At 38.8% G+C, this 14,327-nt stretch overlaps 1 protein-coding gene across 1 annotated transcript in view; it reads right to left on the bottom strand.

Annotated features, from left to right (window-relative positions):
* Window positions 1–14,327, bottom strand: part of LOC143582745 (26S proteasome non-ATPase regulatory subunit 7 homolog A) — a 51,646-nt gene that overhangs the window by 28,725 nt on the left and 8,594 nt on the right. The window lies entirely within an intron of this gene.

The following is a 14,327-nucleotide window of genomic DNA, read 5'->3' as shown; positions in this document are numbered from 1 at the left end:
ACCTGAAAGTACATATATACAATAAACATATATAGCCGGTACTTAATAATATAATAGCTAGCTAAATGCCCGCGCGATGCGGCGAGGTGTGCACTCAACTCGACATCGAATGCATAAGCATTATCAATACACAAGTCACCTAATGATAGTGCGCACGTAGACCGAAATTTGACGCGTAGCTCGTACAAGGCCTGTTGCGTGTAACTACAGAATTAACATGCGTAACCGGACCGGAAAGCACATTACCGAAATTAAAAATGCTTAACCAACACCAGGTGTGTAATTCATGCCAATTACCAGCGTCGGGCGCTGGGTTAAGCGCTTACCAAGATGGACTATGTGCGTTACGTGGTGCTGGACACCAAGGGCGAAGCTTCACTGAGGCATGGGGTGGCCCCTGCCCCCTTGTTTTTTTGCGCAGTAGTGTAAATTTACTTGTTTTTGGCCGAAAATTTTTATACGTAGTGTAAGTTTAGTCTTTTTCGGCCGAAAATTTGAGCCCGACCCCTCTCGTTTGTGAAATTTTGTATACATTTTAAGTTCGGCCCCCGGTGCTCCAGTCTAAGCTTCGCCACTGCTGGACACCCATTTTATCGGCCTCGGTACATGTAAACAACATCATTTGCGTAACCATACAATAATTTCAAATAATTAATTTTTAAACCAACTTGTTTTGGCCCGAAACCGTTCCGACTCGACAACATTCTGACCTGGCTTCTTACTACTCGAACTTTTATCGACCCAAACCTTATTAACCCTTTTTTGTATCGACTCGTTCCGACTCATATCCAGTTTTATAAATAGCCCGGGCTCGCCGACTCGATATATTGCCAGTTCTAATGTTAATCACGTAACATGTTGATTTTTAAAAAATGAAAAAACTATAGCAATATCATACTCAAATTAAAGAGAATAAAATGCTCGTTTATATGGTGTAATCTTTTTGAAAAAATAATAACGTCTGAAAAAATTATGGTCGTTAAAAAGTCGTGGGGTAGTTGGTTTTGAATTAAGGGGTATTTGTGTAACTATTTTTAAAATTTACAAAAAAATGAGTGAAGCTAAAGGACCAAAGTTGTAAGTGTATTTGGAAAAATGAGTTTACGTAATATTTCTCAAATACTTGTGTGAGTAAAGACTTAATTGCCCCTAATAACTATATTTTAGATGCAATATGTGTTGTATATCAAGCAATGAGTTTTGTATCTTTTAAAATTTAAAAGGTCCCTAATCCATACTTTATATATAGTATAGATGAGTGAACTCAAAATAATTTCTCTTATTTGGTGATCATATTGACAAAATCTTGTATATTATTAATGCGAGCAAATAAATATACACACACAAATATTATTATCGTAATTTTCTAGATATCTTTTTTGAAAAGATTTGATTTTTGATAACAGAGGTGTTGGGATTGTCAATTAAAAGCAAAACTTTCACCTAACTAGTGTTGTATATTGGTATATTGGGTAGTATTTGGTTTGAGTCTCTTTTGGAAATTTAAACACGTTTGCAAACGTGTTTAAATTATTTAAAATTTAAGATCTAAGTCAATAGAAATGAAGTCAAAAGTACTTTCAATGCAACTCTAAGTTTTCTTTTGGACGGCATGCAACTTTTAGTTATATCAAACTTTATTTATATATACACTAGGTTATAAACCCGTGTATTACACGAGAATATGTAAAAAAATTGTCATTAACTTTTTTGTTTAACACACGAAAGCACATCAACATATCGTCAATATATAAGATGAACGAATAATACATAATTAAAAGTTATAGTATATAAACAAAATCCACTTGATAACGTGGAGCAAAAGTGGTTCAATTCACCCCCATTATATATGTTAATTCCATCTATATAAATGTAATGACTAACATATAATTCGTTTTATCATTCATTTCGGTTGAATAATTTTTGAATGAAGGCACATTTTTCACAACTCACAAGACAATAAGTAAAATGATTATATAAGTGTAAAGAATTATTTAAAGCAGGCTTACATAAAAATTTGTTGTATTCAACGACTTCAATGACAAAACATGTGCAATTTGTTGATAGCAATTGTATCGTTAATACTTAATTGATTTGGATTGATTTGAGTTATTATTACATGGATATCAAAAAACATATATAAAATGGAAATAAACCTTCTTTATTTAAACACTTGTAAATCAAAAGTTCAAATAAGTTAACTTGAGAAAATAATAAAGAATGAAGATACTAAGTTCAAAACAGGAAACAAACTAAACGATACTTAGAAAATAACTTAGAAAATAACGACGATAAGAAAAGTAACGATTTCAAATCTGGCAAAATAAATTATTTTCCAGCTTTGTAGTTGAGTTTCTTGACAATTACTTTCAGATCTTGATTGGTTTCATGACGGGCACGGGCTTTACTTGAAGATTCAATTGGATCTTTATCAACATAGGCAACATCAACCAAATTATGCTTCAATTCAGAATGAGAGATTTTTGAACATCAACTTCATCAATCAAGATAGTCTCAAGTCCCGTATCGATAATCAACACACGAATTAAACGAATAACTCTTGTTTATATTAATCAGAAAATCTAACTCCAAAAACTGATTACAATATCTATCAAACCTTAACTCGGTTTGACTCTTGATGAACCCTAACTCGGTTGCATCTAGATGAACCCGAGTTTATAATATCTATTCTTGATGAACCCTAACACGAAATCTGATTACAATATCTATTCAAGTCCCTTATCGATAATCAACACACGAATTAAACGAATAACTCTCGTTTATATTAATCAGAAAATCTAACTCCAAAAACTGATTACAATATCTATCAAACCTTAACTCGGTTTGACTCTTGATGAACCCTAACTCGGTTGCATCTAGATGAAGCCTAACTCGGTTACATCTCGTGTGTGTCTCTAGATGAACCCTAAATCGGTTACACCTCACATCACACCCTATAATGTCTAACCATGACATGTTTATATAGACTAACTTAACTTGCTAGCCAAGACATCACCAATTATAATCACAATACAAATAGGAAACATAATGTAATTAGGAAATATAACCACTATGACCTACTTGTCAATATTGGTCACTCAGGTTCACCGACTTGTGACTTGAAGTCTGAAATTACGTCCAACATAGTCTTCTGAAGAAACACGAATCTACTTCTCTTGATGGGTCCTAGATCCAATGAGTCTACAGGGTAGGATACGATAATAGCCAACAACCATATGAGCTTAATCTCCCAAAGTCCAGTGACAGAAACCTGCAAAACAGACACTGTGAGCTTGTTACGGGAAGGACAAGAGGGGGTCTTCCCGTAACCACCCTCCGGCGTGAGAATAAGTACCGTTCTAATGAAGAGAAAGTACTGAAGTATTTAGAGTAGATAGTTGGGAGTGAATGAATACCTCAAAGAGATTTTGAAGGTATTTATAGCCGAAGAGTGTGGGAGTGTGATTGGGCCAGCTGTCCCTTTCTAGAAGATGCTCCTGTAACCGCTTGGACACGTGTCCTCGTGTAATAGGTTGAGCTATACGCCCCATGTGCATGGTTATAACAACCTGGCCAGCTGTCCTCCATTCATTGGTTGATGGGTCAGTCTTCTCCAAGAAAGGATATTGGTACTTTTTCTAGAAGGTAATTAGTTAATTACAGCTGTCCTGTGACATTGTCTTCTGGCTATTCTGGCAGGGTAAGGATACTTCCCTGCGGATGACTTTTGAGGGTGTCCGGATGCTTCCGCGCATGGTGTAAGGTTGTTCCTCCTTTATTGAGTTGTGCGGGTGATCCATATGTCCCACGGGTATCTTATGAGGAGTATTCCTCTGACCCGAGGGCAACACTAAGGGTATTTGGGTCTTTTTGGTACCCTACCTCTATAACTCCCCCCCCCCAGTCCATTGTTTCTCCGTGTGAAGTTTTTATACGGGTGATATTTTGGACTTAGGGTATATTTGGGGATTTTTGAATTTTGAAGCTTTGTTGGAAACATCTTCTGTTGTGGTGTGGATAACCATGAGATGGACGAATTTGACAACTTGCAGGCGTGTGAATAGGTGATCTGACGTCAGCGACGGCTGTTACTGTACTCGTCTGTACAACTTTTTCGCTTTCTCGGTTTTGCCGCGTGACGTGGCGTCTACTGAGTGGACGACGTATTTCTCTCTATATTGTTCGTATCCTATCGCATGAATTGCGATGAGTACAAATAAGAGAGGTTATCTTTCTTCAGAAGTTCTATCGGCTTTGATTTTGAATTTCCTTCATCTTTTCCTTCAAAACTTCTGAGCTTTCCATTTCTTTCAAGATTGCTCGTTGCTTCCCTTTTACCGTTGATCCATCAGTTGGTGATAGGATGTCGTCTTCACCAGACATCGAATCCGTGGTAATAGACTGGAATATGATCGACTATCAACGATTGATCCATACGTATGGGATTCTACCGGAGTGGGGACCAGAGTTCCCTGCTGCCGGATCTATTTCTAGCCGTCCTCCTGTCAGCAAAATGGCTGTATATGACAATTATTTTACCCATGGGAACCTTTGGTTTTCCAATAACGAAGTTTCTGATGAAGGTGCTCAGCGCCTATGGGATTCATCTATCCCAGTTACACCCACTCGGGCTTGCACGAATTCGACACTTAGAATTCTTGAAAAAGCAAAGGGGATGGTGCCCCGCGTTGACCAGTTCCCGGTCTTTTACCTGATGGCCAACCGTGGCGGATGGTTCAAGGCTAGCCCGATAACCGATAGGGTTATCGGTATTGCGCCAACTGAGGGTGCGCCAGGATGGCGGACCAGATTCTTCTGGATTTCAGAGGATGTTGTCCCAATTACCATGGTTCGTCGTCCGGCCAATGAGGCATTGCCGGAGATTATCACTGCTCCACATGAGAATCAAGAGTGGTTCCGTGTGTTAATAACGAACCCTTCATCGATACGGGCCATGCCGGAGGAAGCCCTAGTCTGGGCGGGTATGAGCCGCCTGTGGCCATTCCCTGATTTGGAGCCCTTAAACTGTGTTAATTTTTCTTTTTATTGTATATGTTTTTAGGTGAAGGAATGATGCTGAACGCCCTTTTCCCAGACAGGGTTTGTCCGCGGAAACACATCCGCGATGCGAAGGATTTGCCTGTCTTAGATAGGATCCGCGACCAATTCCTTTTTCCTAGCAAGGTGCGCGCGGAACCTATAGCCTCAGAGGCTACTTTTCAAACAGGTGCGCACATCTTTAACCCTCGCCCGCTTAATGCTCTCTCCTCTGATGGGGTGATTGTTATCTTGACCTCAAGTGAGAATTGCCATTGGAAGAATCTGATTCTTATGTTGATTCTGAAATCTCATTTGTCACTCATGCATTGGTAGAATTGGAGCAGAAGCGGAAGCTCCAGTTCTTCGAAGCAGATGTCGGAGGTAAACCGACAAAGAAGGCTAGGACGCAACGTCCAAAACGACATAAGACCAGCCTTCTCGACCACATTAAAGTAATGTATGGTAAGCCCTTTTGAAACTCCGTCTCTCCTCTATATCTTTTACATATTTTTGAAAGTAATTTCATTATTTGCAGAGCCAACTGTGGCTGTTGGTGGAGGTGCATCGCTGGAGAAACCGCCGTCTCCACCACCAGAGAAAGAGAAAGAACCATCTCCCTTGCCGGAGGGGGATAAAGAAGCTCCGCGCCCTCCACCAGAGACCAATGCGTCAAGTTCCAAGGACAAGGAACCAGCTGCGGATGTGGAGATGCCCAAGAAGCAAGCATCTCCACGTCCATCTTCTGTGCCTCTCCCCCAGTCTTTGCCACTATTTTCAGTTTGCACGACATCAATTCTGGCGGGTGGAGGGGAGGAATCTCATTCCCAACGCTTGCCGTTGGATGAAGGGTTGGTGACGCACGATGTGTCACATCAATCGCCACCTCACTTATCCTTTTCCTCCCCGATACGCCCTCGAACATCGAATTCTGATTATTATGGTGTGCCCAATCCGGGGGAGGATAGTCATACGTATATTCCTCATTGGAATATTACAAAAGGTTCCCGTTTCACAGACCCAGACGCTTGTGCTACTTTTATCAGCCAATGTGTTCCGCTTGCGGAACGGGCCTTCCAGCGTGGCCGTCTTCGTTACGATCTACATACAGATTTTTCTACGGTCCTGGTCAATACCTTGGCCAACGGACAATAAATTTTATGAGACTGGCGATGGGGGAAGGATGGAGCGAGATGGCCCGGACAACTGAAGAAGCTAAGAAGGAGGCTGATGAGTACCATGTGGCAGCAAACACTGCAAAGTGGAAGTTGTCAAATGCTGAAATCGCTCTGAAAGCTGAGAAGGACAGGCAAGCTACCGCTGCTCGCCAGTGGAAGGAATCATGTCAGAAACAAAACGAAGTCCTTCAAGCTGCCCGGGATGTAACGCAGAAGAAGAAAGAAGACTTGGCTAAGGCTCTTGATGCAAACTCTGCCTTAGAAAGCCAAGTGACCCGCCAAGGTGCTATCATTCAAAATCTTGAGGCGGAGTCTAAATTGCAAAATGAGCGGGCGAGACTTATGGAGAAAACAACTGCAGATATGCAGGCCGCCTATGGCTCTTTGTTGCAAGCGCGTGATGCCGCGGAAGCCCGTGTTGTTCGGGCGGAAGAGGAGCGGAAGTGGCTTCTAGAGCAAGGTCTAGCTTCGGTATGTTGCCTTTACTTATCTTCTTTTAATTAATTTTTTTATTAAGTCACCAACGTTTACAAGTCTCTCTTTCTTGACAGGTTATCAAGCATATCAAAGAAGGACCTGAGTTGACGAACAACCTTGCCTTCCTCCTTACCACTTCTTCTCAGTCGGGCCGCCTGGTGGGTTTCAATGAGGGAATCGCATATGCCCAGGCTGACCGCTCCCTTGAAGAACATCCGCTGCATGGTCGTGATACTACTCAAGAGTATAAAACGCGCCTTAGTGAATATGACAATTTGTCATTCCCACTGCAGGACATGCTTCTTGAATTTGCAACAACGGATGATGGCGTGCAACGCCTTAAGGAATATCTTGAAGAAGGGTCAGAAGACACTCCGCCAACACCTCCAGAGGACACATCTGCCCCAGACCCATAGAATAGGCAATATTCTGTAATTTTTGTTTCATCTTTTTGTAATCATACTTTTAATATGAATAAAAGAAATCTTCTGGCATTTTTTTGGATCTTATATCATCTTGTAGTTTATACTTAAAGATATTTTTTCTTTGAGATATTTTGAATTTTGCAAGTGAAAGAGAAGTAATGACGTGGCGAAGTAAAAAAAACTGTTACAAGACAATTGATAAGACGTATCTGACGTCTTTCTAAAGTCTTTTTTGCTTTTTCGTCTTTCCCGCCTGACGTGCCACTCTCTGATTTGGTTATACTTTCTCTCTCCGCTGGCACCCCTTCTATCGCATTAATTGCAATATGTATAAATAGGGTGCTCCCATCTTCCTTTCATCCTTATCCTTTTCAAATCCTTGTTTTCTCTAACTCTAGATCTAAAATCTTTGATATTCTTTATCAGAGGGGCTACTCTCACCAAAAATCATAAAATAAATAAATATTACTTGAAAGTACATATATATAATAAACATATATAGCTAGTACTTAATATAATAATGAGTGAACTCAAAATAATTTATCTTATTCGGTGACCATATTGACAAACTCTTGTATATTATTAATACGAGCAAATAAATATATACACACAAATATTATTATCATAATTTTTTAGATATCTTTTTGAAAAGATTTGATTTTTGATAACAGAGGTGTTGGGATTGTCAATTAAAAGTTGAACTTTCACCTAACTAGTGTTGTATATTGGTATATTGGGTAGTATTTGGTTTGAGTCTCTTTTGGTAATTTAAACACGTTTGCAAACGTGTTTAAATTAATTAAAATTTAAGATCTAAGTCAATAGAAATGAAGTCAAAAGTACTTTCAATGCAACTCTCACTTTTCTTTTGGACGGCATGCAACTTTTAGTTATATCAAACTTTATATATATATATATATATATAGAGCATTCATGTTAGACTGTTAAGAGTATCCATCTCCATTTTTATTTAAACTTTGTTTATTTTTGAAAACATTTTACATCTAATTCTTCTTTTTTGAACGGTCAACAAACATAAAATGCCTAGATTCTTTGTACGAGGTAACCCAATGGCAAAGGACCATCACCAGCTATCCAAATATAGAGAGTTATTTTTTATCAAAAAAAAAAATTAGATTGACAAATAAACAATTATAGAGAGCTATCTTACTTATAAACAATTATTATATTGATTTGTCTTAATTTTATACACTCTTAAATTTGTATAGATTGATGAATAATAACCATATAAACAAGAGTTATTTTTTTATCAATAAATATAAAAGAATTGTTATTCCAAATTTCCAATAAATGGATGTTTTTATTGTATTCTCTATTTTTTTGCTATATGTTTATTACAAAGTGGATTTTAGATAGTCGGAGTGTTTTTACAAACACTTAATATATTAAATGTTTATATATATTTAATAAGTGCACCTACATCAGTTGTTTGTCTATATCTGTCTTTAAAATATATAGACTTTCTCTAATTTGTATCTTCATCATAATCTCTATTTGTATCACTAAAATACAGAGTTTGATTAATAATAATTTTCAAGCAGTTTCGATAACTTCTCTATCTTTATCTTTACAATTACATTAAAAATCATTATGTTTTCTCTCTTATTTTCAATTAAATAATATTTTTATACATTTATCATTACCTTTTATATCCCCTCTGATGACCGTCGTTTGAGTCAATCAAAAACCTAATTATTTTAAATAGATAGAGCAAGTAGGGTATCGTATCACAATGAGTATGTGGTCAATGCAATTCGTGTAACAGATTTATATTATGAAGTAACAAGTTTTAGTGCTGATCACACAAGCAATAGTTTGAATTAAAAGAACTAAGCAACGAATAAGTAAACGAGTAATAAGCAGTTAACAAAACAAATCACACCCGGGAATTCAAGTAAGCAACCAAACAGTATCTCATGCAACCTAACAGATTTATTATTAACTATTAACTAAAAACTGATCAACCAGACAAAACCTTAGACGTCAACAATTACTTTACACACGGCACTGGTTATCAAACAGTCCTTGCCAGTGTGACTCAGTTAAGGGTAATTGTACGTTTTATCGTATTCAATCTAACCAAACAGTTATATGACTAATTACCTAGCAACTGGTAACAGATCGTTCAGACCAACGTAAACCTAAACCGACCGAACACACAGAAATACTAAACATCAATAATCATATATCAATCTTCAATAATCAAAACATAAGTATTCTTAATCACATGAGAAAAACTGTAAATGGTTACAAACTATACATCCCGGGTGCGATTCTAGGAGATTAGCCGAGCCGCGACATCATCAAATCTTCGATACGGATGATATGGATCATGTGGAAGGTCTTGGCACGAGCTATAATGGTGGAAATCGCCTCTTGGAGCTGCTGGAATCGCCTATCGTTCGTCAAAACGGAGTTAGGGTTTTTTCTTGATGAAAAAGAAGTTATAAACTAAAAATCCCGTCTGCACTCCCGTCGCGGTACGCGACGGGTCTTCTTATGAGTCGATCGCGTACCACGATTGACCCCCCGAGTCAACATATTTTTATCACCCATCGCACTTCAGCAAACCCATCGCGTACCGCGATGGGACTCTGGAACAGCAAACTTCATTCTTTTCCTCGTTTTGCGTGCTGGACATCCCGGGTCTTCATTCCGTGTCACAACAGGTCCATACTGAGTACTTTAACGCCTATGACCTGAAATCCAATAAAACTCGTATGAAGTATCGATAGTTCTCGAATAGATAGTTAAAACTAAATAATAAACGAACTAAAATATATACAAATTAACCGACCATCACATCCCCACACTTATTTTTTGCTTGCCCTCAAGCAAAACTCTAAAGCAAACATCGACCTCCATCATAGGTATGTAGATTATCGCCATTAATAATAGTAAGGTTTAAGGTCATACCCAGTTTCCCAAACTGACACTGTTTTTAGATTGACATCTCACAAATACGGTTAAATGCTATACTAAAACAATAGAGCCGCCCAGACAGGTGTACTTTGTTTCCAGTTAAGGCACACATGCTCATACCACTCGTAATATAACATCTCTCCTCTCGGTTTAATATATGGACTAGCAAAAGATGTGCCAGTATCACTCAGCTCTCAATATCACTCATAAGTACATATTAATCCATCAAGCTGCTTTGGCACAAATGCAAATCAAGAGGTCTTTAAAAGGGTTGTAACAGGGCCAGGTGTAAGGGCATGGAAGGGAAATATTTAAGTAGCTCAAACGATCCGACCCGGCTTATTACAAAACATCTAAATAAACGAAACAACTTTACAACTAACTGACTGATTATAAACATCTAAATAAGCAAACTATCAACATACTGATTTCACATTTTTTTTACATAAACGAACTTTAACGAACGAACTCTAGAATACATAACAGAATATAAACAGACATCTTTTTGTCTTTTTCTCATTTTTTTAAGCATAATAATGTGATGCTTAACAATGAGATAAATACAAATACAAAACAAAAGCAAATACAATTACGAATACAAATAAACCTAGTAAGCCGGATCGTCTCGTAACATAATGTCGGGGTTAAACAAACGAAAAAAATAAGTCCAAGAAATGTTTTCTAAGGGACCCAACCCCCCGCCCCTCACATTAACCTCACCTCATATGTGTAATAATGAGGCCCCAACCCCCCAGTACCCACACTCACGCTCATCCAGACGAGGCTTAACCTAGTTGCCTCTATCACTTTTGCATTTTGCCAACTGTGATCCCGTAATCCATGAACATCAGTGAAAGCACTCAAATGACATGTGTGTACTATATATTATATGTGTATTATATATATTTGGGTCAACTCACACACGTACCGGAGGAATAGGGTTGACGATATAAACATGTGTACCTGTCCCCATGACTCGTTATCCCCGCCTAAACGACCGCGTTTTCAACTTCTCGTTATAAAATATTTGTGAGTAAGACTAATGAGACGCTGAAAAACCAACCATGACCAGAAACCTATGACTTGGCATTAATGGCAATAATTAACAGTTAACAACTTTGGTTTCTGAACACTCTTCGAGGTACTATCGGGCTTAAAATTTTTCAAATTTCCCCCATCCCCACACTTGAGGTTTACATTGTCCTCAATGTAAGAATACTTAACATTGTCCTCAAAGTTAAATATGATATAACGATTAATGAACATTTGAGGGACGAGGCTGAAATTGACCTTTTGACTATTAAGCAATTTATAAATTTCGGGGCTTATGTGAGGCGGTTCTACTAACAATTATACAATTACACTTTTAACGTTTAAAAATAATAAACAAAATGAAATTATGAAACCGAAATCACCTGATATCAACGTGACTGGAGAAGGACCAGTCGGCTCGTGAACTCTCAAAAACACTCGTGTACTCTCGTCTCATCCAATTACCAAACTGACAATCGAACCTGCAAAATCTCGAGATGTGTAGAAGCAAGCTTCTCACAAGTGTAAGACATAGGTCTTTTAAGAGTTATGCAAATGAATATGTGTTAATTTTATTAAAAAAATTACCGAGCCAAATTAATTCGTTTCATAATAAATTCTGTTAAGTTAGTTAAAAACGTTAAAAGACCTAACTCACTTTCGTAGGAATCACGATTGCATTTAGCATATGCAACAAGCCCTGTAAACCCCCCGGTAGCCCGAGAGGACGAGTGGGGTCTCGTGAGGGTTTATAGTGAACTACACCCACAAAGTTCCAAATATACCAAAATATACACGTACCTGGATTAACCACAGCAAAATGAACATGAAAGCACTCTGGGCCACTTAACTGAACTGAAACCTCGTTTTCTGACAAATACTTTATCGACACCTCAAAATCCAAACTTTTTTGTGAGTTATCCCCACACTTAGCTTTTGCTATGATGGTACACTTAAAATACAAATAGTAATATGAAAACTAAAACAAAATGCAAAACTAAAAATATACAAAATGTACAATTACCACCCTTTTGAAACGTTTATGGCATTCAAGGTGGGCGTCTGGCCCGCTCCCGTGCAACCTTCTCATTATAGGCACGCTTTTCTTCAATCATTTGTTGCCAGTCTTCCGATAGGCCATGATCTGGCTCGAACATCCTCGATCTCCACTCTTGATCATTTTGGTCGGGTGGATGTCTCACTTTCTTCTTCTTTGGTCGGTTACCTTTCTCTTCCACCTTCTCACTATGTTGTTTCTCAAATCCCTTCTTATCTATCCTGTCAATCACAAAGCATTCCTCTTTTGTGTGATCCTTGTCCAAGGATACACACTTGTCAACAAGAGGGTTAATAGCATTTTCAAACAATAATAACCGTTTATCACGGTCTCCACACTTGATTCTCAAAACCCCCTTAGCACAATCAATTACCGCATGTGTTGTGGCAAGAAATGGCCTACCCAATATGACTTGTGGTTGTGTATTATTCACACGTTTTGAATAGTCAAGTACAAGAAAGTCAACTGGGTAGAAAAATTCTTCCACCTGAACCATGACATTAGTCACCATGCCTCGAGGAAGTGTATGAGTTTAGTCTGCCAACACCACGGTGGTGTTTACCCTTTCTAACGGGCCAAATTCATACTGATCATATAAACTACCAGGCATGATACTAACAAATGCTCCAAGATCTAAAAGTGCACGATCAGTTTTAAATTCCCCAATTTGAATAGATAAAAGCGGCACTCCCAGGTCTTGGAGTTTACTTGAGGTGGTATTATTCTCCACCCCTTCATCTCTCATGTTGGTCAATTTACCATTTAAACATTTTTCAAATGTGCAATTTTCACAAAAAGACATTTCATATGTTTTTCATTCTGATTCATTTTGGAAAATTGATTCATTTTGACCGACACAATCACTCTCACCACTAACATCTTCCACCACCCCCCCCTCAACAAATTGTGGTGGTGAATCCACTTCAACACTAGAAATTTCAAAATGAGGTAAAAGACTTACAACATTGATGTGTACATTGTTTCCCTTCTTGGAGCTTGAGTAGTAATGGTTCGGGTTGACTGTAGTATCACTCGGGAGTTGACCTGCACTCTTTTGCAACTTTGCCATATCTGCTGCGAGCTGACCAATTTGCTTTGACATTGCCCCTGCTGACTTATCATGTAACTCAAACTGTTTCTTCGTTTCATCCTTATGATATGTCATAAACTTCATCAATGCATCCAACTTTGAGTGTACCGACTCATCTGCATTTCTCGAGGACCCCCTCTGCTGGTCCTGATTTCCCGATGAATTTCCACCCCGGTTACCATCTCCGTTATACCCCCGATTCTGATCATACGAACCTTGCTGCTGCTGATAACCACCCTGGTGGTAATTACCCTGCGACCCGTTCTGGCTCGATCCTTGAAAGTTCGGGTTCAACTGAGAAGACGCGTTTCCGTAACAAAAGTTCGGGTGGTTCCTCAGGCCCGGGTGATATGTGTTCGAATTGAATCCTTGGCCTTTGGAATCCCCGTAAGCATAATTAACCTCCTCGGTGTCATCCTCCTCATCATCATCAAACTCGGGGCAATTTTCTGCCTTATGCCCGAGTTCACCACAATCTTCACAAACCGGGAATTTAACACCAACTTTCCCGACCTCTTTCTTCTTACCCTTTATGTACCCAGCCAGTTCACGTTCTAACTCAGCAATTCTTTCAGACTCACTCGTGACTGACTTAACCGATCTGGATGAATTACCACGTCTTCGTCTTTCAGCTGCTGCTTCTGCCTTGGAATCTTCACACATGAACTCTAAATATTCCCAATCATCTTCCTCAGGCTGATTCAACAACTGACTATTACACGAGGCCTTAAAATGCTTTCGGTCCTCGTATGTCAAACCGTTAACAAAGCACTTTACCAGTTCCCACAGTTTGATTTGGTGATGTGGGCATTTTCTGATCATATCCTTATACATGGTAAAAGCTTCATGGAATAACTCACCTGGTAACTGTGAAAAGTGACAAATGTCTGAACGGGCCTCGGTAGTCCTCTACTATGAATAAAACTCGTTTAGGAAGACTTGTTGCATCTCGGCCCAGTTTCTGATTTTGTGTGTTGGTAACGAGTTAAACCACAGTTTCGCTTTGTCTTTTAATGAGAACTGGAATAACCGCAACCGGACTTCATTCTGATCGAACGTACCATCACCAATAGACCCGCCAACAGCCG

Source organism: Bidens hawaiensis, unplaced genomic scaffold, assembly GCF_021521415.1.
Source record: "Bidens hawaiensis isolate Kalapana, Puna unplaced genomic scaffold, B.hawaiensis_p1.1 tig00031915_1, whole genome shotgun sequence".
Taxonomy (NCBI): domain Eukaryota; kingdom Viridiplantae; phylum Streptophyta; class Magnoliopsida; order Asterales; family Asteraceae; genus Bidens; species Bidens hawaiensis.
The sequence above is the reverse complement of the archived record's forward strand: the minus strand, read 5'-3'. Positions and strand labels throughout refer to the sequence as shown.